This window comes from Panthera pardus, unplaced genomic scaffold (assembly GCF_024362965.1).
Source record: "Panthera pardus isolate Hobbes unplaced genomic scaffold, ASM2436296v1 HiC_scaffold_19, whole genome shotgun sequence".
Taxonomy (NCBI): Eukaryota; Metazoa; Chordata; class Mammalia; order Carnivora; family Felidae; genus Panthera; species Panthera pardus.
In genome coordinates, this window is record NW_026526754.1 from 22,990,579 (window position 1) to 23,016,071 (window position 25,493).

At 62.3% G+C, this 25,493-nt stretch overlaps 1 long non-coding RNA gene across 1 annotated transcript in view; it reads right to left on the minus strand.

Moving 5' to 3' along the window:
* Nucleotides 1–400: 400 nt before the first annotated feature.
* LOC109245577 (uncharacterized) overlaps nucleotides 401–25,493 on the minus strand; it is a 28,826-nt gene continuing 3,733 nt past the window's right edge. The window contains exon 2 of the long non-coding RNA XR_008423605.1: nucleotides 401–2,140. This is a non-coding gene — a long non-coding RNA (uncharacterized LOC109245577). The remainder of the gene's footprint in view (nucleotides 2,141–25,493) is intronic.

The window sequence follows — 25,493 nt, forward strand, 5'->3', positions numbered from 1 at the left end:
GCACGCGGGGCCAGGGCCCTAGGAGCCCCCTCCCGAGCACGCGGGGCCAGGGCCCTAGGAGCCCCCTCCCGAGCACGCGGGGCCAGGGCCCTAGGAGCCCCCTCCCGAGCACGCGGGGCCAGGGCCCTAGGAGCCCCCTCCCGAGCATGCGGGGCCAGGGCCCTAGGAGCCCCCTCCTGAGCACGCGGGGACAGGGCCCTAGGAGCCGAGGACACGGGGCCAGGCGTCTTCCCTGCCCGAGGTGGTCAGCAGCATCCCGGGCGCGGGGTCCCGGGGACGAGGGAGCATGTGCGGCCCCTCTCCCGCCCCTGGCTCTGCCCCTTTCCTCTTCTCCGCAGCCAGCTGCTGACATTGTGAGAAATTGCTCCCTAAGGCAGTTTGGAAATATGAAAGGACACACTTCAGCAGCAATAAATCACGCTTTCTGTCCTCGGTCCTGCGGGGGACGCTATGGATTAGACCGTTTTCTGGGGATTAAGCGAACCTGATGACAGGTGGGGTCTGAAGCTCCTGCGGTCAAGCCGTGCTGACAGACCGCCACGGTCATGGCCTTCCGTGGGCACCTTTCCCTGCAGGGCTGCCGAGGACACGTGGATGCTGTTGTTGGACGTGGCTCGCAGCATCCAGGAGCCTCTAGCTCTGCTGGGGACGTTCCCCGCCGGGAACCTGGAGAGAACAGAGCTTGGGAGCCCTGCCCTTCGCTGGTGCCCGGGGCGGCCGGGCTCTAAGGTGAGCGGGTCAGGGCGGAGCCCAGCCTCCCTCCGTCACGCGGAGAGCCCAGCACGCGGGGCGCTAGGGTCCAGTGGTTACCCCAGGCGAGCGGGGCTGGTCCGGCACACGAGAATACCCTCTTTAACGGAGTGAAGCGGAAAGCACCAGAAGGCCATCTTGGTACGGCCGGAAAACACATTTCAAGAATTTGACAACAGCTCATGATGAAAACTCTCGCTTTGGGAAGGAGGAAGACTTTCTGAACCGGAGAAAGGCTCACGGATCAATGGATGCCTGCATTGAGGTTCACTTCACAGCAGAGGCTGGGGCGCCTGGGGGCTCTGTCCTTGAGGCGTCCGACTTGGGCTCAGGTCACGATCTCGCGGTCCGTGGGTTCAGGCCCCGCGTCGGGCTCTGTGCTAACGGCTCGGAGCCCGGAGCCTGCCTCGGATTCTGCGTCTCCCTCTCCCTCTGCCCCTCCCCTGCTCGCACAAGTGCGCTCGCTCTCTCTCAAAACGAAATAAACATTAACAACAACAATAGAAAGCAACCAACAGCACAGGCTGACCGTGTCCCTGAGCAGGGGCCGAGACAGGGGTGCCCGTCACCCCGTGCACACCGCGGTCTGCCCCCTGAGGGCACGGCGGGTGCGGGGAGGCATCACCAGGAGGGAGCCGCCGGAAAGAAGGAAGAACTTGTGGTTACGACTGTAAACGTAGAAGTTTCTAAGGAGGTCGCCAAAAAACTCCTGGAAGCAGTAAGTGAATGTAGCAAGACAGCAAATACTAGATCGCTTTACGACAAAATTGAGTCACGTTTTCTATATCGATAGCTGGAAAATAAAAACCTAAAAGCACCATGTAAAATTGTATCAAAACCATCACCTATTTCGGGGTAAGTGAAACCGTAATGCTGATGGACGGTTTGCTGATGGACAGCGACAAAGACCTAAGTAAACGGCGTGCTACCCCACGTTATGGCCCAGAAGACTCACCGTTTTTAAGACGTCAGCCTTCCCCAAACTGATCTACGGATTTAACGTAATCTTAATAAAATCTCAACAGCCCTAAAAAAACAAACACAAAAACAACCCTGGCCAGCCGACTTGAGAATCACCACGGAGATGGAAAGAACTGAAGGGAACAAACACACACTGGGAAAACAAGGATAAAGTGGGAGGGCTTACGTGACCCGATCTCAAGCCTTCTGATAAAGCTGTGGCAATTGGGACGGCATGGGTGTGACTCACGGGCAGACGTGGGGACCAGTGGAATGGGGCAGAGAGCCATGAACTGAACCGCACGTGCGTGGTCAAGTGATTCAGGGGAAGGGGAGTCGTTTCCTGGAATGGGTGTCCACCGGGCCCAGTGCTGTTCAGCAGAAGCACGATGCGAGCCGCACACGTGATTTAAAGTTCCCGGTGGCCATCCTCAAAAAGCGAAAGGAAATGGGGAGAGTTAATTTTAATAATGTAGCCCGTTTAAGCCAGTATACCCACAACGTTGTCATTTCAACGTTCGATCAATAAAATCACCAGTGAGGCATTTTACTTTGTTTTTCGGCTCCAATTCTCTGACGTGTGTTGTGTATTCTTAACGGATAGCACGTCTTGATTCGGACTAGCCACGTTTTAAGCGCGCAGCTGGCACCTGTGGCCAGCGGCTCCAAGTTTGGACATCGTAGGTGACGGACAAAAATGCACGTTGAACGTGAACTCACACCATTCACAAAATTAAACCGAAATGCATTACGTACCTAAACATGCAAGCCAAAACTACAAAATTCCAAGGGGAAAGCATAGGAGAAGATCTTTGTAACCTTGGGTAGTCAAAGGTCTCTTAGATAAAAACCCAAAGAATGTAAACTGTACAAGAAAAACATTGATATTTTAATGTTAAGCAAAATTTAAAACTCAGGTTCTTCAAAAGACACCATAGGAAAATGGGAAAGGCCACCGTGGTCACTGGTAGGAAGAAAATATTCATGACGCGTGCATCGGACGAAGGACCTTTATCCAGTATATTAAAAGCAGAACAAAACAAAAATGTGTTACACTGGACAATCATTCAATCCTACGAAAAGATGGGGAAAATGTTAGAAGATACTTCAGACAAAAAGATGCACGAATGGTCATCAAGCACACTGAAGATGCTTGACCACACGGGTCCTCAGGGGAACGCAAGTTAGAGCCACAGGGGGCTACACACCCGTTCGAGTGGCTAAATTAAAGACCAGACAATACCAAGTGTTGACGAGGAGTAGGGCGACCGGAATTTCTGTTGCTGGTGAGAACGTACCATTATACAATCACTGCGGACGACAGTTTTGTAGATTCTTCTAGAACCAAACATACATTTACTGCATGAGCCCGTCTCCCCGGGAGAAAGGAAAGCATACGCCCACGGATGGATGTGAACATGAATGTTCACGGCTACTTCGTAATTGCAGCCCCAGACTGGAAACAACCCTGCTGCCCATCAAGGGCGAGTGGGTAAACACACCGAGGCGTAGCCACACCGTGGAATCCTACCCAGCTACGAGAAGGGAAGAAACCACTGCTGGTTCGTGGAATGTGGGCGAATCTCAAGAACATTATGCCGAGTGGAAGCACACAGACGCAGGAGACCATACACAGTGTGGTTCCACTTTTATAAAACTCTGGAAAAGGTGGACCTAAGTGAGTAGCAAGAAGCAGATTAATGGTCTCTTGGGGCCGGGATTGGGGGAGGGGGCAGGGGTTGTCGGAAGAGGGGCTTACGGGAACGTTTCGGGGATGGCGGGAAGCTCTGGGTCTCGTTTGCGGTGGGGGTTACGCGGGCGGTACAAACTCGTGAGAACGTGAGGAAATGTACACTTGAAAAGAGTGGTCCGGTTTTGGAGGCAGATCATGCCTCAAAGACGTCAATGTAGCGAGAGTTAGCATCTCACAAAATAGTTGGAATGCACAGATGAGCGGAACTATTAAACACACGTCACCTGTAATCCTACACTTCAGAAATGACCTGTAAAGACTGTGGAGCGCAGCCGAAATGATTTTATAGATATTTTCTTTGCACGTATGTGTATATATGCGGGGTTTTACAAAATCAGAGTCCTGTTACGTCTATATTCCTTTTTCTGTTTTTTTTTTAAGTTTATTTATTTATTTTGAGAGAGAGCTAGAGAGAGAGAGAGTGACTGAGCCAGTGAGGGGCAGAGAGAGAGAGAGAGACAGAGAGAGAATCTTTTTTTTTTTAATCTTTAATGATTATTTATTTTTGAGAGCGAGACAGTGAGAGCCAGGGAGAAGCAGAGAGAGAGGGAGACCCAGAATCCGAAACAGGCTCCGGGCCCTGGGCTGTCAGCGCACAGCCCGACGTGGGGCTCGAACTCACGAACCGGGAGATCGTGACCTGAGCCGAAGCCGGACGGACGCTCAACCGCCTGAGCCACCCAGGCGCCCTTCCTTTTCCCATTTAACAGCGTCTTGAGGGCCTATTTCCACATCCTCCAGGGCACTTTCGTACCACACTCTCAGTGGCTGCTGAAGGGCAGCATCCCGGGGCCACACCCGCGTCCGCATCACCGGCCCCGCCGGGAGGTGCGTGTGGGCGCTCTGTCCCATTTTCGCCGTCGTAAGCACGCTGAGCCAAGCGTCTTCCCTGGTTGCGTTCCGAGCGGCGGCCTGGCTCGGTTGAACGCGCGGACGTTGTGAGGGGTATTGACGACTGATGCCCCGGCAGCCCCGGCCGGCCCAGCACGGGGGTCGGGACTCCCCTCAACGGTGTGCGAGCTGCGCCTTAGGGCCCCTTCTGCCGGTTGACTGCCCCCCCCCCCCACGCCCCTCGGGTCCTCCTGTGGGTTTTCTTTCCCCGCTCAGTTCTACCGGAGATCGAGAGCGCACGAAACCCTGGGGCCTCTGCTCTTCCGGGAGGCGTGCGGGTGGACGTGTGCTGGGGAGGGTCCGGGCCCCTGCAGGGAGACAGAGTTGAGCCGCTGGGAGCCCCTGGCGCCGGACGGGCGGTGGCTGCGGTCCCCGTGGAAGGTCGGTCCTTCCCAAGGTGGGCGCCCACCGCGTCTCCAAGGGCTGGCTGCCGCAGAGAAACACAGCGGGGTAAGGTCTCCAGCTCATTCCGGCTCGCCCCCTGCACCACGGCGGCTCAGCCCGCGGTGCCTGCTGCGGGAACGTCAAAATAAAAATGTGGAGGCGATTTCCCAAGGGGCTGGCTGAGGTCATCCTGCCTCTCCCCCCACCCCCCTGCCCTTCTCCGCTCAAGCAGATGTTCACGCCCCTGCCCCTCCCTCCAGGCGGACAGGAGCCTCTCCCACGGTCTCCGCCCTCCAGATGTTCATGTTCTTTCATTTTCCCATCTTTGAAAGTATTTCAAAGAGGGAAGACGTGGCCAGGGTAAAGCTGATTTCAAACCCTGACAAAGAGTCGCGGGCGACAAGGCCCTTTCCCTCCCAATCCTTCACCCCGAGTCCCCGCCCCGTCCCCAGGCCGGGGAGTCCTATCCTTCTCGGGCAGGTGTGAGCAGGTGTGGGCACCCTCGGCTGTCACGGGGAGCACTCCACGTCAGTTCCTGAGGTGTGCCCTTTGTCTCTTCAGGCTCACAGCCCTTCAGCAGGGGCTCTGGGGGATTCTGAAGTGTTTCGGGCTCACGGAAACCCTCCGGAAGAACTGGCCGAGGGCTGAGGCCCGAGAGGCAGGGCTCCGGCCCTGTGACCCGCGGGCCCTCACCTGGGCGCCAGGGGCGAAGACAGCGCCACAGGGCGGTGGTGCTGGGGGCCCTGTGAGGACGCTCCTGGCATGAAGGATGCCGTCAGTAGGTGCTGGCTTCCACGGTCCAGAGAGAATGCCAGAGAAAGGGTGAAGGGACACGGTGAAGTCTCGGGAGGAAGGGCAGTTCAGGGGTCTCAGGGCCGCAGCTGGCTTGCTTTGGGGGATGTTTCAAAGGTCTGATGGAGGAGGGGGCAGCGAGGCCAGTACCCTCTCCTTACGTGAGATAAATTCCTCTCCTTGGAAAGGAGCGAGCTCCCCGCTCCTAGGAGCATTCAAGCCGGACGGCAGCTTCTTGGCATGGGATGCGGCCTGCAGCTGGACCGGGGTCTGTACACTGGCCCAGTCGGTCCCTCTCGATGGCGGGATGTTCGCTGACATCATCGTGGGTGGTCTGTTCCCTCCGTTCTGTTCCGTGGTGCAGTAGGGCAGCGGTGTAGACAGCGTCCGACCCACGACCTGCGGGCTCCGGGGTCCCCAGCGTGGTTGGCGGCTGTCCCGTGGGGGGGGGGGACAGCTGGCTGCGTCGCTGGAGGCCGCTCCGCCAGCCCCGGCCACCCTCGCCCGGCGAGTGGGTGAAATCCAGGTGGGCTGCCTGGCAGGAGCAGTGGGAACGTGGGACTGAAGGCGGCCCATGTGTCGGTGGGGGTTGGGCCGGGGATGACAGGGGGCAAAGGGCAGGCAGGAAGCCGGCAGCCCACCCACCCAGGCCTCTGCCGGCACAGGCTGCGGTGGCCAGAAACGGCTTCCTCCGGCGGCCGGCATGGGGAGAAAGGAACTACACCCAGTTCCTGCATCGGAAAGGAGAGGAAGGGGCGAAGGTTGTGACCTATTGAAGGCACCGCACTTTCCCCAGCTCTGGGAGCGATTTGCATGGGAACCCGCGAGGCGGAAGCGATATTTTAGCTGCTTTCCAAGGCTGATGAGCAGCAGAAGACACGGGAGTTGGGACGACGGATCCGGATTTCCGTGCTCAAGACCTCTTTCCAGGGAAGTCGCAAACACTGGCACCTGGGAGTCTCCCGACCGCATCCAGGGCTCTTGGGGGGGTGGGGGATGGGGGCCGCGGGCAGGCCCGTTGTCCCGCCGCCCTGCCAGCTGCGAGCCGGGGTGGGGGGCAGCTCGCCTCTCCCCAGGTGCTGCGCCTGCTTCCCCGTCTGGCAACATCACGCCCGGCAGGATTTGTCTGCCGGTTTAACTGAGATGATACGCAGAGAGTAGCCGCGGTGCGTGATTTCAAATATCTGGACCCTGGAAATGAATCAGACCTGTCTCATTGGCCTCCGGTGACTCGGTGCATTTAGTTGTAACACGCAGACCAGTAGGGACGTGAAGCATCTCACGGTAAAGGGACGACAGTGAGGGTTTCAGACGGCCCTATGCCGCGCCGGCTGTGGGCTAAGTGCTTTCTGTGGATTGTCCCAACCAGTCGCCCTGAGAACCCTGTGGGAACCGGTTTATCGTTAGGCCCGTGCGGCACCGGGGGGCGGGGGAACTGCCCCGAGCTGCTCAGCCTGCAGGTGCACGGCTGGGGTCCCAGCGCGGGCCCCGCGGGCCGCCCGTCACCCTCCATCAGACGCCCCCGCCCTGCACGAGGCAGCAGACCCGAACACGGGCGCGTGGTCTCAAAGTGGGGGGGTGTAGGTGGACTTTCTGGGGACCCAGAATGGTATGCAAATTTATGTAAATATGAAGCATCTCTCCCTGGGAAGCAGTTCCATTGATTCTGCAAGATTTCTCGAAAGGCTCATTGGGAAGGTCCTCAGCTGGTTCCCAGTCCCAGATCCGGTTCCCTGGAGACGGACCTGAAGCAGATTTGTGTCCCGGCGGTAAAGGCCACGGGAGAAACCAGGACGGGTGAGGAAGGACAGAAGGAGAGACAACGCCCCAGGCCAGCGGCGTCCTGGGGTCAAGGTCCACCCGCCGGGGGGCGGGGGGCTCGGGCTGGGGGCTTCCAGACTCCCCCACGGTAAGCCGGGGCTCTGGGACCGTTCTCAGAGAGTCCCAGGTGCCCGGCCGTCGAGGCAGAAGGGGAGACGCTGGAGGAAGGACACGCGGAAACCGTACGCCCGGTGGGACGTTCACCCTGTTCGTAGGCCCATCGCCGCAGCCGGGGTGTTGGGGCTCCGAGGGCTGACGTGCGCCCCACGGAGCCGCCGGGAGCCGGGCGCGCTTAGCACCCGTCTGCTGGCGGCCGTGCGCAAGTCTGCCCTTCGATCCTTGGCGCCCGCTGGTGGAGCCACGTCGTCTTCCCCGTCCACACGAATCCACCTGCGGCCGAGGGGGTCCTGCCTGACAGCTCTGGCGGATGGCCTTGGGCACTTCGTCCCGACTGGGCCGTGACTCTGTCCTAGGCAGATCCCGTTCCACCGGCTTGTGTCGACGGATGCCGTTCTGGGGCATCGCTGGGGTCCCTCTTGCCAGGCCTCAGTTCCCTCGCCTGTGGGCTCATCCCAGAGGTGAGGTCGGGGCCACTCTGCACGCCGTAGCCTGGTCTCCTCAACGGTGCAGCGCACGGGGAAATCAGGGGAGCCGGGGACCCTGGCCCGGGGTAAAAACGCCCCAGTGCAACGCGCAGGCCTCCATTGGATCCTGGTCCATTTTGGGGTCCTCTGGGGAGATCGGAACACAGACCAGGTAGCAGACGATGAGGGAATTACTGTTACTTCTGCTAGGTGAGCTAACGGCATCGTGATCGCTGGGACGAATGTCTTTCCGTTTGCAGAGATGCTGCTGTGATAGTTCGGATGGAAGTACGTGCACGTCCGCACGATGCTAGTGGGTTCCACAACGTCTGTGACTATTGGCTGCGCAGAAAAATTGGCGAAAAGCTAATCGCCGAGGGTAAGTCGAGGACATATGGGAGGCAGTCGCTTCTACTATGTTTGAAAATTTCGTAACGCAAACTTAACCACTTGGGTCAGGGTGGAGGAGTGCCCAGGCAGGTGCGTGCGTGAGCGGGGCGCTGGGCAGGTGTGGGCCAACTCCCGCCTGAGCAGCTAGCTGGCCACCGGCCTTCCGATGACAGAGTCCCAGCTGGCCCGTCTGCCCCTCTCCCACCACAGGGGCCCAGGCCTCGTCCCCGGGCCCCCGGACCAGCGCACACTTTCAAACTGTCCTTCCTCTGGCCCGAGGGCCACGGCCACACCTCGCCCCCACGGCCCTGCTGTCCCCGGGGGGCTGCCCCGGACCCTGGGCGGTGGAGCCAGGGTGTCCCAGGGCAGAGGCCCCCTCTTCCTCCCCGGCTCATTCACATGTCAGCGCTTGAGAAGCGTTTTCCTCTCTGGGGGGCTGCTGGAGAGTGCTGACGGGTGCGAGCACCGTCGCGGGGGGGTGGGGGGGGGGCCGGGGGCACTTAGGGAGCTCAGCCAGCCCAGGAGGCCAGGGTGCAGGGAGGGGAAGGGGGAGGGCAGGGCCATGCCAGCAGCAGCGGGCAGCAGCGGGCAGCGTGCACAGTGGCTCTTTTCTGGCCCTGCGCCTCGGGGCCCCAGTGGGCTGGGCCTGGTTCTGCGGGTGGGCCCGGGACCCTGCATTTCCTCTCAGATCCCTGGTGGTGCCGATGTGGGCCCGGCCTTGGGCACACGACGTCCTCTGCTTCAAGGGCAAGGTGGCTGTGGGAGCCTCGTGATGGGGTCAAACCCTGTCCGGCCTCCTGCCCTCAGAGGGACCAATGTGCTGAGCAAGTTGCAGGCCTCCCGTCTCGGGCTGAGCCCCTCCTCCGATGCTGCCTGGCGTGGGTACGTGCAGGCGCCCTCTGACCCCGGGGCCAGGGGTCAGCTGCCCTCCATTTGTCATCATGACCCAAGCCGCAGGGAGGCAGGGCCCTTCCTGAGAGGAAATAAGTGGGGGCAGCATTGGCCTTGGACACGGAGGCCTTTGCTCAGCACAGGCCCGCCGGACTGGGGATGGGCAAGGGGAGCCCAGAGAAGCCTGCCTCTGCCCTCGAGTGCTCAGAAACTTCCAGAAGGCTGTGTGCTCCCCACTAGAGCCATAAGGGCTGTCTCCCTCAGCGGGTGTCCAGGTGGGAACCCCGGCCCCTGACCCCACCGTTAGTTCTCCTGATCTCCTGAGTGGGTGCGGCTGACCCCACTGTCACCATGCCATGGGAAAGGCTGGGTCCCCTGGGACCCAGCCTGAGGCCCTGCCTCTTCCAGGCCTACCAGGGAGCCCTTGGTGCAAATGTCACCTCTTCCAGGCCTACCAGGGAGCCCTTGGTGCAAATGTCACCTGTTGGTGGGGCAGTTTTCTCCAGCGTTTGCTTGGGTGGGGCTCTGTTCAAACGTCCTCGGGGCGGGTGGGGACAGCCTGTCCCGATGCTTTGTCTCTGTCCTTCCACCTCCACCACCTGAGCCTCCGTTCTCCCTCCAACCGGCCATCGCCTCTGCCATCGCCTCTGCCTGGGGCACCGCTCCCCCCACAGCCGCATGGTGCGTCTCTGCGTTCAGGTCTGTGCCCAGAGCAGCCTGGGCTGACCGCCCTCGCCCCGCCACCTCCCCTGCCCTTTCCCTGCCCTTTCCCAGCGTGGACCGACACCTGGCCTGTACACCTGGCCTGTGTTGCTCTGCTTCGTGGGGTAATTTGTTCAACCGCTCGCTGTCTGTGGCCCCAGCAGGAGCGGGCGCACCTGTGTTGCTCTGCTTCGTGGGGTAATTTGTTCAACCCGCTCGCTGGGGCTGTCTGTGGCCCCAGCAGGAGTGGGCGCACCTGTCAGGTCCCAGCACAGCGCTCCACGTGGGAGGCGTGGCAGGCAAACCAACCAAGGGACCAGGTGATCCATCTAACCGTGATCCTCTAACGTTATTTTATTTTTGGGAGAGACAGCCCGTGAGTGGGGGGAGGGGCGGAGAGAGGGGGGGGGGGGACACAGAACCGCCCGGAGTGGGGGGGAGGGGCGGAGAGGCGGGGGGGACACAGAACCGGAAGCAGGCTCCAGGCTCCGAGTCTGTCGGGACAGAGCCTCGACGCGGGGAGGGGGGGGGGGGGGGGGCAGGGGAGTGGAGGGGAGGCGGTGGGCGGGGGGCAGGGGAGGCGGAGGGAGAGGAGGGGAGACGGGTGAGGGGAGGAGAGGGGCACGGGGCACGGTGGGAGGGCAGGGGGTGGAGGGGAGGAGGCAGGGCAGAGGAGGGGGAGAGGAGACGGGGGGGGCGGGGGTGGAGGGGAGGGGAGGCGGGGGGCAGGGGAGACGGGGGGGCGGGGGCGAGGGGGCAGGGGAGTGGAGGCGGGGAGGGGAGGCGGGGGCGGGGAGGGGAGGCGGGGGGCGGGTGAGGGGAGGCGGGGGGCAGGGGAGACGGGGCGGGGGGCCAAGGGGCTGGGGGAGGCTGGGGGGCAGGGGAGGGGAGGCGAGGCGGGGGGAGACAGCCGTGAGTGGGGGAGGGGCAGAGAGAGGCGTGGAGGCGTGGACCCAGAAGCGGAAGAAGCGGGGAAGCAGGCTCCAGGCTCCGAGCTGTGGGCACAGAGCCGACGCGGGGCTCGAACTCACAAACCACGAGGTCACAGCCGGAGCTGAAGGCGGACGCTCAACCCGCTGAGCCACCCACGCGGCCCCGGACGGGTCGTCCTCCAAGCGCATGTCTAACTTCTGAGCAGCTCCTAGTTGTGGGTGAAGATGCGAACCCGCTTGGGGGCAGCACCACAGCCATTGCGGACCTCCAAGCGCATGTCTGACTTCTGAGCAGCTCCTAGTTGGGAAGATGCGAACCCGCTTGGGGGCAGCACCACAGCCATTGCGTTGGGTCCGCGATGATTCTGGGGAGTGAGAAGGGGGCGCAGATGCTTCCTTAGGCCCTTCAGGAACCCAGGTCCGGAAGACGGCTATACCGCGTGTGTCCAGCAGAGGGCAACCCATTCCCGGCAGCTTGGCGTCCCGCGGCGCTCAACAGGGGCTCGCTGCTTTTTTTTTTTTTTTTTTTTTTTCTTCTCTTTGAACTTATTTTTTTGTAATGGGAAATATCTTTTTTAAAAATCCCACAGTCCACACAAGGGGGAAAAAATAAGTGGATTTGATGCACAGGCAATTGGGAAATTGCTTCCTCTAAGTTTCAAAGCAACTTTTCTCTTTTTGGAACACTTAGGGAGAGACCTGGGGCACGGGTCAGATTTTGACTGGCTCAGGCACGGAGCCTGGCACCTAAAGAGTTTTTAAAAGTCCTACGAACTTGCGACAGCCCCTCACTACTGGCCCGCTGGCTGGCGGCACGGTCGCGGAGCCCTGTCGCTGGAGCTGAGCCCCCCCCCCCCCCCCCCCCCCCCCCCAGATTGTCTGCAGAAGATTCAGGAGCCGCCCAGGCGGGGGAGGCAGGAAGCCTTGGCTGTGTGTCTGGTCTGGTACTAATTAGCTGTGTGACCTTGGGCAAGTCACTTAACCTCTCTGGTCTGTTTACTCTTCTGTTAAATGGGGTGTCGGATTAACTCATCGTGAAGTTCCTTTGAGCAGAAAGTCAGTGGGGGCGGGGGGAGGGCGCGGGGAGAGCTGCTAGCCTGGGGCCCGAGAGCAGCTTAGGAGAGGTAGCGCGGCAGCGCCCGTGACACGTGTGGGACCTGGGGGCAGACCCGGCAGATCGGACCTGCAGTCAGTGTTGTGTGTCTGACTTTGAGCACAGCTTGGCCCTGCCACTAATCCAGCGTGGGACTTCCAGTGGCTCGTTTCTCCGTGCCTCCAGTCTACCCATCTGCAGGCTGGGGACGCGGGGCACATTTGCAGGGGTGCTGTGAGATCTCAGTGTGATAAGAGATGAGAGCGTGTGAGTGTGTGTGTGTGTGATGATAGGGGACAGAGGAGAAGAGAGTCTCATACGTAATCTTCATCAGGGTGAAGATCACATAACATACAATTAACCATCGTAAAGTGTACAATTCTGTGAATAATCTTCTAAGTAGAGCTTAAAAATAGGAAAACAATGGTGAGAACCCACTCCCTGTCAGGGTCTGTGCCAAACGCTTTGCTCACGTTGTGTCCTTTAATACAAGCCCACGGGGAAGGGACTTGGCAGGGAGGAAATGGACGCCCAGAGAGGTCGAGCGACTTTCCCCAAAACGTCCAGCAGGGAGGCGGCAGGATGCTGGGGGGCGATGTGGGGCCACCCGCCCCCGCCCTCTCCCCCCAGCCCAGCTCAGGAGCCTTGGGAAGGCGGCCAGCAGGCCTGGGCGGGGCCTGGGATGACGGGCAGGACAGCGGGAGCCGAGGAAAGTCACTTGACCTTGTCATCCCTTCATTTCCTGCTCTGCCAAAGAGGAAATGTTTACACAGCGTCCCCACACAGAGGCTCCGCAGGCCTGGACTTGCGGTAATTAGCTGAACAATGAGGGTCCCGCGGCCATGCAGCGGCCCAGGCCCTGGCCTGGGGGTCAGGTGGCCGGGGGCCCCGCTCCTCACCGACAGGCTTGCCCCGTGACCCTGGGCACATGCCCCGTCCCTGGGCCTGGTTCTCGGGGTGGGGAAGGCCGGCGAGCGGGCCTCCGGGACCCCACGAAGGCCCCGTGAGTGGGGGACGCACCTGGTGGTGACATGTGGGGCGGACGGCACGTCTGTGAGCTCACGTGTTCGGCCCCGAGGGTCCCTGGGCCAGCTCAACGCTTCGCCAGCAGTCACGAGATCTCTTTCCGGCGGTCTGTTCGCTCGTTAGTTAACGCGTCGATCAATGGATCCGTCAAATGCCGAGCGCGCTGGCTGTTCTCCGAAGCGATGCTCCTCTTCCCAGCATGTAGGACGGTGTCTTTCGGGTGTGGCTGCCGGGCCGGGGACCCCGTTTCCCAGATGATTTTGCATCCGGGGTGGGGGTCACGTGCCTGGCTCTCGCCCGCAGGAGCCACAGCGGGGAAGGAGGCTGCTGTTTCTTACCGAGGTATCCGGGACGCGGGTCGTGTGCCGCGGGCGCTGTGCCTCTCCATCCCCTGGCTGGGTGCCACAGGGTCAGACACGGGGACAGCAAGGGCACAAACTGGAGGGAGCCTGACCTCCTGAACAGTTAGCACTGCTTCAAAGTCTGTGCCCACCCCAGAAATACGGCTGCGAACCAGAGAAGGTCCCTGCTCTGTGTGTGTGTGGGGGGCGGGGGGCAGAAAAGGACACATTCAGGGCACAGGCAGCAGGATCATCAAGACCTTGTGAGTGTCGGGACCGGCCCTGGTCCTCCCAGAAGCCTTTGGATCTCTATGTCAGCGGGCCGGCAGCGTGGTGTCTGGGAGCCCGGGCAACTCCAGTCCCCGGAAAGGCAGCGCCTTCTCTAAATATGGGTTATGGTATATACATCCGTCTCCCGTGAGTTGAGTTATTATGAGGCTTTGTGCCCTGGGCCAGTCCACTTAGGAATCATGGTTTGCAACGCTAAAACCCTCATCCTAGGCAAAGGTGGACAAGGCAACGTTCGGTGGTGAGCCCCCCGCCCCCCCCCCGGCCACAGTGCATCAGTGAGAGGCATCTCGGTCTGCCTACAACCCCGGAATCTGGGCTATATTGTCTGCTATATCCCACGCAAGGCTCCTGGGAGACACTCAGCGAGTATTTATGAAAGCTTGGTTGCAGTTTCGCAGTCCCTGTCCTTGGAGGTGTGTCCAGATGGGGAGAGGTGGTGTTTTCATTTTACTCCCCACCAGGGGGAGACCCTGGGGCGAGGGTGTGTGCACGTTGTATGTTTGGGACATCAGCAGGGCAGTGGGGAGGTGAGACGAGGCAACCCGGAGAGGCATCGAGGTGGCCCCCCGTGGGCTCCCGGCGCCTGGTCCTGCTGGGGTCCTACAGGAGAGGGTGTGACACACGGTCCCCACTGATGTCCCATCCAAGGGACTCCCATCTGCCCCCGGCTGAGAGCATTCCCAGCCCCTGCAGCTTGCCCTGTGCTCCGCTGGAGCAGCTGTTTCTGGACGCCTGTGACCGATGTCACAAAGCGGGGCCTTAAGAACAGCAGAAATTTATTCTCTCATATATTTTTAAAAATTTTTTAACGTTTATTTATTTTTATTTATTTATTTATTTTAATTTTTTTTTTCAACGTTTTTTTATTTATTTTTGGGACAGAGAGAGACAGAGCATGAACGGGGGAGGGGCAGAGAGAGAGAGGGAGACACAGAATCGGAAACAGGCTCCAGGCTCCGAGCCATCAGCCCAGAGCCTGACGCGGGGCTCGAACTCACGGACCGCGAGATCGTGACCTGGCTGAAGTCGGACGCTCAACCGACTGCGCCACCCAGGCGCCCCAACGTTTATTTATTTTTGAGAGACAGAGAGACAGAGCATGAGCAGGGGAGGGGCACAGAGGGAGGGAGACCCAGAATCCGAAGCAGCTCCAGGCTCGGAGCTGTCAGCACGGAGCCTGACCCGGGGCTCGAACCCACGGACCGTGAGATCAGGACCTGAGCCGGCAGTCGGAGGCCCAGCCTGCAGAGTGCGTCCGTGTCTCCGTGTTCACACCGCCCTCCTCTGAGGACCGCGGCGGTCGGGCTCATGGCCGGTGCTGACCCAGTTACAGCCTGACTTAACTAGTTCCACCGGCAAAACCCCTATTTCCGAATAAGGTCACGTTCCCAGGTTCTGGTCGGACGTGTACTCTGAGGGGGACGCTCTTTAAACCCGGGACGTGAAGCCCCCGGGCATGGGGACGCGGGGCCTGGCAGGTGGGAGTTTTGAGCAGTGACAGGAGGGGTCCCTGGGGTGGGCCTCTGCCCGCGTCCGCTCAGACCAGGAGCCCAAGTCACGGGGTTTCAGCTGGGGGCTCGGTGGTCAGGGAGCTGCTTCTGGAGCAATCCTTGCTTTCGAGCCAACGACCCCTCCTTCGGATGACCACGTTCCCCTTCCCTTAGGTTAGTGGCACCGACTGGACTCCAGGGGATGCATGTTAAGATGAAACATTGCAGGTCTACACCGCTGGCCCCTCTGGGGGTCGGGAGGAGTTTAGCATCTCACACACCGACCGCGAGCCCAGGCTCCACCACTCACTGGCTGTGTGTTCCCGGGCAAGTTACCCAACCTCTCTGGGCCCCGGCTTCCTCATCTATTAAATGGGATTGCTGCATAGCACCCACTTGGCAGGGCTTCTGGGACGACGGATGGGACCACGTACGTAAGGGGCTCGGCGGCACGGGGCCGGCTCTTGTCTGACCGTGTGTGGGTTCGTGCTTGCGGCCGGACCTGCAGGACGGCTCTGAGACTCGCCCCCACCCCGGGGCCGCCTGGGGGCAAGGGCCTCTCCGGGAGACTGCCTCCGGGGTGCCCCTCCATCATCTCCCCCTGCCCGGTTTCTCTGCCGGGGGCCCCGCGGCGGGGGAAGGGCTGGCCCTCTCTCCATCCTCCGTCCCACCTTCCCGCAGGCCCCGGACAGATGCCCACGTGTGGAACATTGAGACAGAACTTGAGATTCTGGAGGGGAAACTCCAGAGCCGCCAGGAGCACTGGCTGACGGGGGTGTGTTGGGATCTCAGTGGGGATCACAGCGGCATGAGGTCAGATTTCATACGGATGTCCCACATGGGCTCCTCGTCGCACGGGTTGAGGGTGCAGCGAGAGCTGAGGGGCGGTGTGTGTCCTCGGGGGTGGGTTTGGGTCCCCAGAAGCAGAGCCTGAGGCAAGGATGCGGTACAGGTAGCCTCAAGGGGGTGGGGAGGGTGGCCCAGGAAGTCTGTGGTCAGCGCAACACTGGCCCCCGAGGATGCCTCCGCTTGAATCCCTGGAACCTGCAAGTATGTGACCTTACGTGGCAAAGGGGACTTTGCAGGTGGGATTAGGTTCCAGAGTTTAAAACAGGGAGAGTGTCTTGGGTGATTTGAGCAGGCACAGGGTCACTGCAAGGATCCCTGAAGGAAGAAGAGGGAGAGGGTTGAGGCTGTCACCGCCAGCTCCGAAGGTGGAGAGAGAGGCCTCGAAGCACGGGGTGCAGGCGCCTCCAGAACCAGAAAGAGACGAGGGAACAGGTCCCCCCTACGGCGTCCAGAAGGAGCGCAGCCTGGCGGACACGTTGAGGTTGGGACTTCTGGAAGCTTGCGGCCGCTTCTTGCCCACGCAGGGCCCGGGCAGGGCCGAGGAGAAGGGAGACAGGCAGGGAGAGGGGCCAGAGGGTTCGTTAACAAAGCTTATTGATAACTGTGCGAGGCACAAGCCCCACGCAGGACTCGATGAGGAACCGACCAGACCGCACCAGCCGACGTGCTCAGGACGCCCGTCTGTGCTGCGGGGCGGCTCCTGGAGCCCCCAGGCCGCCCTCCGCAGGGCTGGCACGGTCCCCTGGCCCAGGCTGAGAAGCAGGGACACGCGGCCACAGTGGGGCGGGGCGGGGGGGGGGGGGACTCAGGTCGCAGAGGGGCCGCGGGCGGGGCACCCAAGTGCCCTGTCTCTGTTCCCCTGGTGTTACAAATATTCTCCTTTACGTAGTTGCCGTAGAAGACATTTAAAGGTGCAAAAGGAAACCCAGCCTCAGTAATAAGTCCCGGAAAGTGACAGATTCGATACTTAATTCTGAAGTTCTTTCTAACGAGCATTAACATAAACGTGTTTACCGTTAAAACAAAAGGTTTGCCCGCTGACCACCTAAAATCACTTCCCGTTACCACCCAAGGATCCACGCTGTGCATTTTAAACGCTGCGTTATCTTCTCTGTGTCCCAAGAACAACCCATTCTATGGATGGGGAACTGGGGTCAGAGAGGTTGAGCGATTCTCTTAAGGACACACAGGAGACAGCTGAGCCAACAGATGCCCCGGCCTCCAAAGCCTGTAATCTTTGTACCACCCCGTGCACTGCCTAAGGATAATGGTCACGTGGGCCATCTGGCTCACCAGCAGGCAGTGTTCCCAGTGTCCCAAACAGAGCAAGGCATCACATCCCTGCCACAGCCACCATAGCTCCACGAGATTTTGTGTTATCTCACTCATGGTAGCGACAGGTATCACTATCTCCACTTTTCAGAGGCGGAAAGGAAGGCACAGAAAGTTTAAGTCACTTGCCCAAGGTCACACAGCACGGCTGGTCCCTGCAGGGTTTCAGGTCTAGCCACTGTCCCCAGGACACAGAGTTCCAGGAAGTGGCTCTCAACTTACTCTGCTCAGGGGAGGACCCCAGTTTTGCGTTGGAGGCACACGCCCAGGGGGCGCCCCAGACCCTGCCGTGGAGCTGCCTGGGATTCTCTGGGGTGGCTGGGCGCCTCGGTCTTGCTGCTCTGAAGTGTTCCGGGTCACGGAACAACCCAGGGGCCCGTCCATCGCACGGCGCGGGCGGTGAGCATCCGGGGGTTACCGCTTCTCGGCTGCAGCGAGCATTCTTGCACGCGGAGCTTTGCGCCCACACGTACACGTTCGACCACAGGGACCCAGGGTGGGCGTGCGCTCAGCTGGAGCAGAAGTGCCCCGGCTGCTCTGGCTGCTTCCAAGGCCCCCGTGTGCCCCTTTGCCCGCAAAGCAATCACCCTCCGAGCCATCTGACTCACATGGGGTGTGGATGACGGGGAAGGTGTTATTTCTGAGAGCGGGTCTGGGTGGGAGAAGGTTAGACACTCGATACGTGGCGAGGGAAAAAACGGGAAAGAGGGAGAGAGAAGGGAGGACACGCTGTGTCGGCTGGCACTTTGCCCTGGGACTGTGCGTGCGACGTGGGGTCGAAGGCAGGGAGGGCACGTGCCAGCAGACGGCTGGGCATCGGGGGGGGGTCCCAGCTTGCAGCCCCGGAGCACCCCTAGAGCATCCCCAGGTTAGCAGGGGTGGGAGGAGGGCCCGGGTCCCCACGGAGCCCAGACGCCCGCTGTACCAGGGACACCTCCTCTCCACGGACGACCTTGCAGTGTTAGAGTGTGCCAAAATGGAGGCAGGCTCCCGCCGGGGTCCCTGCAGTCCTGCCCGCCAGGAGCTAAGGGATTTCTGTCTCCGGGGGGCCTGGTCAGGACCCGTGTTCACAGCCCGGCAGCGATGGCCTCAGGCTGATGGACACCCGTCCTCGTTCAAATATCTGACGACGTGTCGCCCGATGGGCCGCAGGCGTCCGAGGGGGCGGGCGCGCGGCCAGAGGCAAGGACCCGGCTGGAAGGGAGCCGCGTCCGGTGGCGGAGGGACCGTGACACCGCAGAGCTGACTCCGCTGGGGAGGGTTCGGGGCCATTCTGTCTTTCATCAGATTCCGTTACTTTTCTCGTTAAAAAGGACACGACATAAAACGCAGGGAAGTGCGGTTAAGGGGAAGGAATGTCGGCAGGTGCAGCCGCCCGCGTGGGCCCCACCCGCCGGCAGCCTCTGCCCTCTCCCTGCCCTGGGTCGCCGGTCGGGTGGGCGCTGCCCTGCTCCCGGAGCGCGCGGGGGCCTGGCCCGCTGGCCCGTGTGGTCTCCTGCTCTGTGAGCACCCGGTGGGGCGGGCTTCCCCCTGGGGTCTCGCCTGCCCCCCACTGCTGGGGCTGTGGTCACCCCCAAACACACTGCTCGTTCCCAGAGCCTTGTCTTGGGGTCCGCCCCTGGGGGTCCGGTGTCCATCCTGTGTGCGTTGTCTGGCGGCCCTGGCACGATTTCCGGAGCCCTCGTCCCCGTGGCGGGAGGTGGGGGGGGGCTCCGGTGCTGGACATCGCTGAACTCGAGGCTTCCCTGGTCCGGCTTCCCGTGTCCAGCCCGGCTTCTCCGAGGGCGAGAACCAGGCTTTGAAACGGAAGACGTTGCGGAAGCGTCGATCGCCCTTCTTGCTGCCGTGGTGCCTGTGTTCGCACCAAAGGCGCCTGGTCCGCTCGGCGGCTGGGCTTCCTTTCCAGGCGTCTACGGCCCGTCCCAGCTCCCTCTAATCTGCACCCTCCCCTCTGCCTCTTTTCTCTTGCGTTTGATTATTTCAACTTTTGGTCTCACTTCAAACGCAAAGACAGGTACCAGTCAGGACGGCGATGCCAGCTGCTGTCACCCTCTCCCGACGGAGAGGAGCAGGGGAGGAGCCACTGTCCCCCCCCGGGCGACGGATGGGGAGACCGCGCCGGGGAAGCCCCGCAGGGGAGGGCAGGCAGCGCACGGCCAGCGCCCCGCGTGGCCACATCGTTCTCTTTGCACCCGTCCGAGGGGAGCTCCAGATTCGCCGTCACAGACGCAGGGGCGAAGCACCTGTCCGGAGGTCGTGCTGAGCTGCGGTTACACCCCCGCGGGACCCGGCTGGTGTGGCCGTGCCCTCCCGAGTCACCGAGTCACCTGGGCAAGGTGACCGTGCCTCTGCGCCTTCGAGTCCTGGCTGGGGAGAGGCGCGGAGCCGGCCTCCGTGGCTGCCGGCGGTGGTAGACTGATGATGCCACGCCGTGCCTGGCCCCAGGCGGCACCCCGGAGCCCTGCCGGCGTGGGCTCAGCAGAGCGCAGAGCCGGCCCCCGCCCGGCCCTCCCCCCGACTGGGCATCACCAGCCAGGCGGGCGTGTGGAGGAGGGGAGAGGCTCCCCGTCTGCTATCTTAATCCCCCGAGGCGGTGAGAAAAATGGCCTTGTGGGAAGGGCCTCCGGGCACATTCCTGAGGAGGCCCCCGTGCGGGCCTGGCAGGGTGGTCTCTCCCCCGGAGGCCCCACGGGACGCCCACCCGGCCCCCACCCCCCACCGCACTGCCTGTCGGGTGAGATCCTGCGCGCCGGTGGGAGAAGACAACGTCCCCGTCCGCCCAAGGCTTCGGAGGCGGCTCAGTGGTGCCATCTGTGAAATGGAGAGAACGGTGCTTGCCTGGCGGGGCGGGGCTGAGACGGCTCGTACGTCCCCACACCTGCCTGCCCTTCCTCCGTGTCGTCACACCCCCAGTTCTAAGCAAGGGCAGGGGCCACCCCAAATACATGCTGTTTGCCCCGCCTCCTTGCAGCCGGGCGTGGCCGTGTGACGGACGGAGCGCGGGCCAGCGGGTCCGAGGATGTGGTTCTGGAGCCTGCGGAGCCTGCAGCCCTCCCGGGGCGGGGGGCGCACGGCGGCTGGGGGGCTGCTCGGGGCGGGGGGATGAAGACAACGCCCTGGCGAGGGGGCCCTGGCCCACCGTGCCCTTAGGGGAGCAGAGTTGGCCTCTGTGGCCGAGAGAAGCGACTCCCGTGTCTTGGGGTCCCTCTGAGACACAGCTCGACCCACCTCCTGCCCGGTGGGGACTCCTGAGCCCGAGTTTTCTGTGCATCCCCCCCTTTGTGTCGTTTTCAGGACGGCCCCTGAGCGATGGCGGCCCCGTGACCACGTCCACCTTGCAGGCGAGGAAACCCGGGCAGACGGGCGCCAGCCCCTGGCCTGCGGGCAGGTCGCTGGTGAAAAGGAGGAGCCCCCCCTGGGGACACGAGGTCACGGAAGCAGCCGGCTCTTCCCTCGGGGGCCGGTGAGTTTTGACGGACAGCACTTGGCACACGCGGGGGTCTTCGTGAACGTGGGTCGACGTTTGTTCCTGGGTTAATACCTCCAGAAAGTTGGTTCTTATTAAGATGTGAGGCCAGGAAGGGTGACATTGCCCAAGAGCGGATTCCCTTGGAGCTAAGCTTCCTGGGAAGTCACACGATCGGCCTCCTGATTCCCTGGTGCTCAAAGGGCCCCGTCCTTTGCGAGGAGACACCCGCCTTGCTCCTGAACGGACCGCAGCGTTTGAGCTGGAATAAAATAAAAGGCCTGCTTTTACCGGGCTTCACCAATAACTGTCACGGAGCTCCTGTGTGTCCGTCCGTCTGGAGCGTCCGTCACCCCAAACTCAGGGTTTGCACAGGCCACCAAAGCAGACGGATTTGGCTCACAGGACTTGGCGGGCCGAGGGACAGGGCCAGGCCCCGAGGGCCAGGTGGGGGAGCAGACCCCAGGTCCCTTTTTTGCAGCATCTGGGCAGAAAGCGGAGGGAAGGGCTGAATCCGCGCTCCGTCTCTGTGGCGGCCGTGCCCGGCCCTACCCTTCCTCTACGCGTTTGCCCTATTGTGCGGCTTCCCTGGCACCCGGGCAGGCCTCGCTTGCCTGCCATGTTCTGGAAAGGCGTTCTCACATTTTTCTTCCAGGACGGCCTCAAACATAAACAGTCCGCGATGGTGGGCATCCGGCCTCCGGGGTCCCACCGGTTCTATCCGGCGTTTGTCATTTCCCCGGAGACGGCTGGGGACGAGCGGACGGTCCGCTGTTTACTCGCCGTGGCCACGTGACTCTCGCACGTCCATTTCATAACGGGAGCACGTGAGGCTCGTTCTGTCTCGCTTCCCGGGAAGTTCACGGCTTGAAGGTGGAGTGCTGCTTCTGACCGACTTTGGGGGTTCGGGGCACGGGAAGCCCTGGCCAGCTCTCCCTGGGGGCGGGGTCTGAGACAGCCCTGCCCAGGCCGTGGTGGCCAGCTCGCCTCCTCGTCCAGCGTCGTGCCTTTGGTGGGTCGGCCCCCTCGGGATTGAGCGGGACCCCTGTGAATGCGTGCAGGGGGTCGGCAAGAAGCTCAGGGTCCAGCCGTGTGATCGCGGAAAAACTGCCGAGAGCCGGGCTTGCCGAGCCCCACGCTTCGAAAGCCGGCTTCCTCGAGGCAGCACGTGCATCCGCGTGGGCGCGTGCACGGCGTGGGCCGACGCATGTGACGCTCCGGAGTCTGGGGTGCCCCCTGTGCACCCCAGAGAGCAGCACGCCTGCAGGGTAGCAGCAGGTGGGCCCTGGGGAGCCCCGCAGGTCTGCACGCCGGGGTGGGGCGGGCCGGCTCCCCGGGGCCATCCGTCACTTGGCGGGCTGACAGGGTGTCAGCGGGGCCTCCACAGGAGATAGCACAGGAAAAATGGCCCGGACAGACGGTGCGTTTATCTGGCCGGGTGTCTGCGAGGCCTGTCGGAGCGGCGGCCCGTCCATTAGTCAGACCGGCTGCAGCTGTCCCCCGCTGGGGCCCCCGCTCCTGTCCCGGGCCCCTCCCCCCGCACCCGCCCGGTCAGCTCCGGCTCCTGGGGAGGCTCCTGTCCAGGACGGTGATGGCGCGCATCTGTGCGGGGGCGGGACAGGTGAGTCGCGCGTCCTCTGGGCACGGTTCTCACTCTTCCGAGGACCGGGACGCGCCATGCGGTTCAATGCAACAAAGCGACCCTGTTTTGTAAGCTCATCGCTGTGGGAGGGTTGGTCCCTCCGTGGGACAAGGTCGCCGTCATCGTCGTCAGACTCCCGTGTCCGCCCCGCTTGGTGAGTCTCAGATATCGCTGAGTGGGCCACGCTGAGCACACAGCTCGCTTCCCGGTTGAAGAATCCCGGAGAACGAAAGGCTAGGTGTGTCAGGTGCAGTTCCCCAGGGCCGGTGTCCCAGGTCAGAGGGTGTCGGGGGTGGGGTGGGGTGGGCAAGGGGCCCAGCATCCCTCCTCGGGCTCACTCGGCGAGCACGTGTCTTGAACAACTCCTGGGGCCTGGTGCTGGGCCCTGAAGGCAGGACGAGGGGGCAGCAGGACTGGGGGAGGGCAGCCCCACGGCTCCTGCGCAGGGGGGCCCCTGGCGTCTCCCAGCCCCCGTGGGATAGCTCCAACCCCGAGGGCGCTCTGGGCTGTCTGTAGCCAGGGGAGCTGGCCTCTGGCCGGGGACACCTGCTCTCACAGGGGCCACATCGGACGCGTCCCGGCCTGGAGGGTCTCTGACGGACTTCATCTCCCAGTTGGAGGGGGCAGCCGGGGGCCAGACCTCCCAGCTCCCCTGTGGGTGACCTCCACGTGCCTCAAGGAGGTGATGCCCCACAGCCAAGCCGATGAATAATGATAACAAGCGGCGGGTCTCCTGCACTGCATGCTACGCCCTCTACAAACACCCTTCTTCCCTCTGACCCCGTGGAAGTGGTTGTCATCACTTCCACGGCACAGTCCAGGGAGCCAGGGCTCCGAGCACACCCCACGCGCAGCCCCAGGGCCGGCTGCCGGCGCTGGCATCCCCTCTGCCGGATATGCGGGACGGGGGCGCCTTGAACCTCCCAGTGCCTCCCATCCGGGAGCGCGGCCTCTCAGCACCCCCGGGGCGGGGTCCGGGGACCCCACTCTGAGCGGTGAGTCTCTGAACTATTTAACGCACCCTGAGGCAGTGGGGTCCAAAAAAGCTGCCTCTTTGCCTCTATCTTGGAACCAGAACGTGCCCAACACAACCTCCCGGGTCAGCCTCCCGCAGGCCGAGCGTCCGAGGGGGAGCCTGTGCTGTGTGGGGTGTTATGCACCTGCCACAGCTCGGCGCCCGCGCGTTTCCAGGCCCGGAGGGCACTCATGCAGGGTGGCTGCGGGCTCCAGAGACACCACGGTCAGCGCTCAAGGTCAGCTGTTCTCTGTGCCCGGCACACTGCTCACTTCCTCCTGCTTCCAAATCGCTCAGCTCCTGGCCCGCCCGGCTTTTCCCACCGAGCTCCTCCAACCTCGCCAGCCTCTGCCCACTGCCCCGTCCCAAGCCTGTTCCCGAAGTCCCCGCTTGCACATCTCCAGGTATGTTTGAAGCACTTCCTATGTCTGAGAATCAGACAAGGCTCCGCTCCCGACGGCCCCGGCGGTGGGGTGAGCCCCTGGCCGCCCACCGAGTCCTAGGGTGATGCCTTGTCTGTGTCGGCACCAGCCCCGGAGACCTGCCTGGGGTCCTGGCGAGGACACCGGGGCTCCCAGAGGTGGGCACCCCCACCCCCCCGGATGACGCTCCCTCAGTGTCCACAGATACTTTGGGGCTTTGAGTCACGCCCGGTGGACCGGCTTTCTCTCCAGATCTGATTTTGCCACACGTGGGGTCATGTCAGGAAGGGAGAGGCTCAGGGCACATCTGTGCAGTGCCCAAGGTTGGTCAGTTGCAGAGCGGGTGGGGTTTGGACCCAGGCCTGCTCCCCAGCAGGAAGCCAAGTCCATACTCACAGGTCACCTCCCGGGGGACCCCTGGGCTCTCCCAGGCGCCTGAGTCCGTGCCCATAACTGGTCTCTGCAAGACGGGAACAGGGCAGACAGCAAGGCTGTTTCTCCTCGGCCGGGTTGCAAGGCCCAGGAGAAGCCCCGCTGGGGCGGCTTTGGCCCCTCCGTCTGCCAGATGGGGGTCTCGGTCCCCGAGCTGCTCCGCGGTTCCCTCCAGGTGTCCAGCGTGAAGGCGTTCCAGAGCCCGGTGGCCTCGTTCCAAGGGCTTTGTTTTTACCAGGCAGCGAGGCTGTCGGCGGAGCCCCGCTAACTTGACCCCAGAACGCGGCACGTTATCAGCCCATCTCTGCAGCCAGGGCGAGGCCTGAGTTATGGCGGGGAGGTTATCGAGGACAGACAGTAGTCCCAAGCCAGGGCGGCGGGGTCGCGGGGTTAATGGGCAAAGGTCAGCGCCTACCAGGGCTCCATGTGGGACGGATTAAGTCATCACCGGGCTTCGTGGCGGGTGGCCCGTGGGCGGCCTCGGCCGCTGCTGGCCCAGCCTCCGTGGCCGCCACCTCCCTGTGATCACAGGGCTCCCATCTGTGACGGTGACTCGATTTTCGTCTGGGAGCAAAGAACTAGCAGACTCTGTTCGGAATCAGGATGCCCCTAATTCCGGCCGATTGCTGGGGTCCACCTTGCAGGCGCCGCGATTTAATGCAGCTGTTGAGATTATGTCGCACAAGCGGGCGCTCGTGTGTGAAGTGTGCCCGAGGAGCCCATTTACAAGGTGAGAAAACTGAGGCCCGGGAGGCGGCGCTGCCGACCCCTGGCAGCCTGACCGGGTTTCGTCTGGCGGCGGGCGAGTGCCCGCAGGGCTTCAGGGGGAGGGGTGATGGCCTCCTCCCTGGTTTTCTCCTCCCTCACGAGGATCTCCGGGTCTCCGTCTCTCGAAGGCCTCTGTCGCCTGGTGTCCGGTCCGCAGGGGCAGCCTGGAATCCTACCAACAAAGCTGGAAGCCCCGGGCTTCCGAAGACCCCGAAGGCCCAGGCTGGGAACCCCCAGCCCCCGAGACTTCAGGCATCCCCTGAGCACGCGGCCCTGTGGAAACAGGCCTCGAACTTTCCAGGGCCTTTGTGTTGGCTGCCAAAGGCACGTCCCCAGATCGCAGGTTGGAGGAGGCTGCAGAGCAGAGGCCCCGGGGTGGATCCAGAGGGGAGGGGAACAGAGAGACTATCAGGACTCTGGTGTCCCTCCCCCTGTGCCCTGGCGTGGGGTTAAGGTCTGTTCTCTGTTAGACACGG